The following is a 3580-nucleotide window of genomic DNA, read 5'->3' as shown; positions in this document are numbered from 1 at the left end:
ATATATATATATATATATATATATATATATATATATATATATATATATATATATACAAGCATACAAATATACATACGAACATAGATGCGTACATACAATGCTTACATGCATACATATACAAGCGCTATGTGTGTATGTCTGTGTCTTTAAACATGTGAACACAAAACACTGCTAAATATTTATGATGTCTTTATTTTCAGTATTGATTCATTTCACACTGACCCATATGCACATTAAATAGTTTCAGTTCAAAATCAGTTATGTAACATGGGATTTTGATGTTGAATTGTTTTCTGAAGTTCTTCGCATGATGCATAAATTAGTGTTTCTTTGTTTTAGTGTGAGAAAATTGCCATAAAGTTGTTGGTTTTTGTTACAAAGTCGACTATACCTTTTATTCTTCTGCATCTTCGATAAAATATCATTATCAATTTAAATTGGGCTCACGAACACATAGAGAAGGAAATCCTTTGTTCCTAGTTCCTATTGGCCCCAATTTTCTCTGGTGTTCCTCTCATTTTCTTTTTCAATTCGTTGATGTCTTTTTGAAAGCTGATTTAGAACGGTGTTATTTTGTTAACCGGAATATGTGGCTTGCTAGTTTTAATCTGTGACGATTTCACTATGACTTCAATAGATAAATGGTCTTCAATAGGTAAATGGTCCTTCTCACGCATCTTTGATGGAACGCATCTACCGTTTCGTTTTTACGGTGCTCTTCCATGTCTAAATGGCATAAAAATCTATCAAGAGAACCATTTTATTATAGATTTGCATCTTTCAGTATTTAGCCGATGGTGGTAAAGGACCAGATATCGTAGATTTTCTTGAATACGGTTGCACTTTTGCCAGTTCCATTGGTATCAGCAGTCTCAATAATGCTTTGGGAACAGATGATGCTTTGCGGGTATATGAATCTCTCTTATATCTCTTATAATTCGATATTTTCTGATTGATTTTTCTGATTGTTGTTGTTCAACAGTCATCAGATTTAATGTTCATTATTTTGCTCTTCTCTATATTAACTTTGATATGAGTAGTTGGATTCTATAAACTTCAGCAAACAGGTGGCATGTTTAAAAAGAATGTTATTATCACTTAAAAGTACGACAACAATAGAAAATATATTCATTCTTTGCCAAAGAATTATTAATACTGTAATATTAATTCCCATTGTCACTATTTCCTTTCTCTCCAAAACTGAATAAATAATACATTATAATGGGATTATTATTTATAAAACATTTCGATAATATTCATTGGAATGAGGACGCATATATATATATATATATATATATATATATATATATATATACATATATATATATATATGCATATATATATATATATATATATACACATGCATATACACCACATATATGTGTGTGTGTGTGTGTATATATACATTTTGTAGACGCACATAGATGTATATATACTGTGATATATTTTGAGTAGCGTTCATTGTGTTAATTTCAATCTTTGTTTATAAGACAGGGCCTTGTAACAGGTGCTAGAAGTGAGTTAGTACATCCTGTTGGAACATTATTCGATTGTTTTCTAACGACGCTATTATGCACGAATGCACGCCGTATCAGATTGAATATTTGTTCCAGTCGATAGTAAATGCTAAGTATGTGAGTGTATACGTATATATATATATATATAAATATATATATATATATATATATGTGTGTGTGTGTGTGTGTGTGTGTGTGTGTGTGTGTGTGTGTGTGTGTGTGTGTGTGTGTGTGTGTGTGTGTGTGTGTGTGTGTGTGTGTGTGTGTTGTTACTGCTGTTTACAGCATCATTGATGCTGACGTTGTTCTTACTTGATATTATTTCTTTCACTTTTCTCGGGAATTCCCTGGGGAATTTTATGCTCAGCTTCATAGATAAATGTTTGTGGGGTTTTAAATTATCCATTCTTTGTCTTTGCTTTGAAAAGTAAAGTAATAAATAAATTAGGAAAGACAGGATTTCTAGCAACATTTTTCAGGACGTTTTTAAACAAGCTTTTAAACCTGGAAGAGCACCATTGGAATGTTAGAAGACTAGGAATCCACTCTGGAAACTAATGGTTTAAAGTACAATTTTTTCATGACACTAAAACATTACACTGGATCCCCAATTTACTATATTGCATCCGGGGATTCCTAAAGATCTAATATGTACCCCGGTTGAAACCTTTCGTCTAAGCGGTCTTATATTTTATTATTTTCAATAATAAAAACAGGAACTCTTAACAGATGCTAGTACATCCTATTGTAATATTATTTGATAGTTTTCTAACGACGCTATTGTGCACAAATGCATGCAGTATCACACTGAAATGTTTGTTCTAATATATAGCAAACGTTTAAAAATTTTCAACTATAAGATATATTTTTCATTTTAAAGGGAGGATTTCTTCTAGTGAATCATCTGGGTAAAAAAAATACCCAAAGTACAACAGTATTTCTATCAGGTATTACAAAACGTAGTGATTTCAAACGCCACCAATCCAGTTTGCTTTAATGAAAACAATTGATGTGTCTACAAACAAAAGAATATGATTAAAAGTGACCTTCAGATATTTGCATTTATTCTGATATTTGTCAGTCTTAATTTGCATCTTTTGTTTTCTTAATTATTTTCATGAGATATTCCCATCACACTCGTTTTGAAGTTCGTTTCAACTGCTCACCAAACGTATAAATATTGATGGTAAAGCCTTCCCTCATCAGTTTTTGATCTGACAACTGACCAAAAGACGACCATGATGCAAAGAACACTAATCATTTTCACTTTCTTGCTGTTTGTAGCAGGTAAGAAACACCATACAAACATTTGCATTCCATTTACCACTTCTTTTTCACATTTATTTATTGCTCTTGTGTTGTAGTCACGACTTGGACAGAGAAAATGTTCATAGCATTGTGGTAGTTAGTGAAGGCTTTCTTTATGTTCCTCATTTGATTGGGGCTAAGGTCGATGTTAATTTTCACTCATCAGTGGGTCGATGATATACAGCCAAGTCAAGACTTATTCCTTTCCTTAACGTATGAAATCTTGTGCGTATTTTATGAAATTATTATTTTGTTTGAGTCGGTCGGTAAAAGTCTCACAATATGACTACTAACTTTCAGTCCATTAATTTGTGATCAATTCTCACCGAATTCAACTTTGTCTTCTTATATTTCTGATACATAATATAAACTTCAGATCAAGAAGTGAGCTAGATTTCATCGAGTTTACCCTTGCACCGACATATCTGCCCGTCTAATAATTTAACAGTCAGTGAAGCGTAAAATACGATTACATGAGATATTTAGTTAATTTGATTCTGCTTTGGACCTTTCTGTGTTTGATGCTCTGAAAACTAGCAAAGTTGACGGTTAGAGGCTTGATACTAGAGATGTGGAATTCTGAATGCATTCATTTCAAATGTACATATCAATAACTGTTTTGGTTTCCATTTCTAATTTATATTTATATATTGATAAACTGTGTCTTTATTTTATTTATTTACCTATTTGTTAAGAGCGTTAGTTCATAACATTGTTATTGATATAGGTGTGGAGGTGCAATGACCCAGTGGTTA

General features: G+C 31.8%; 1 long non-coding RNA gene across 1 annotated transcript in view; it reads left to right on the top strand.

Moving 5' to 3' along the window:
* Positions 1-2643: 2643 nt before the first annotated feature.
* LOC128248511 (uncharacterized) overlaps positions 2644-3580 on the top strand; it is a 3363-nt gene continuing 2426 nt past the window's right edge. Inside the window, exon 1 of the long non-coding RNA XR_008264681.1 lies at positions 2644-2804. This is a non-coding gene — a long non-coding RNA (uncharacterized LOC128248511). The remainder of the gene's footprint in view (positions 2805-3580) is intronic.

Source organism: Octopus bimaculoides, chromosome 8, assembly GCF_001194135.2.
Source record: "Octopus bimaculoides isolate UCB-OBI-ISO-001 chromosome 8, ASM119413v2, whole genome shotgun sequence".
Lineage (NCBI taxonomy): Eukaryota > Metazoa > Mollusca > Cephalopoda > Octopoda > Octopodidae > Octopus > Octopus bimaculoides.
The sequence above is the reverse complement of the archived record's forward strand: the minus strand, read 5'-3'. Positions and strand labels throughout refer to the sequence as shown.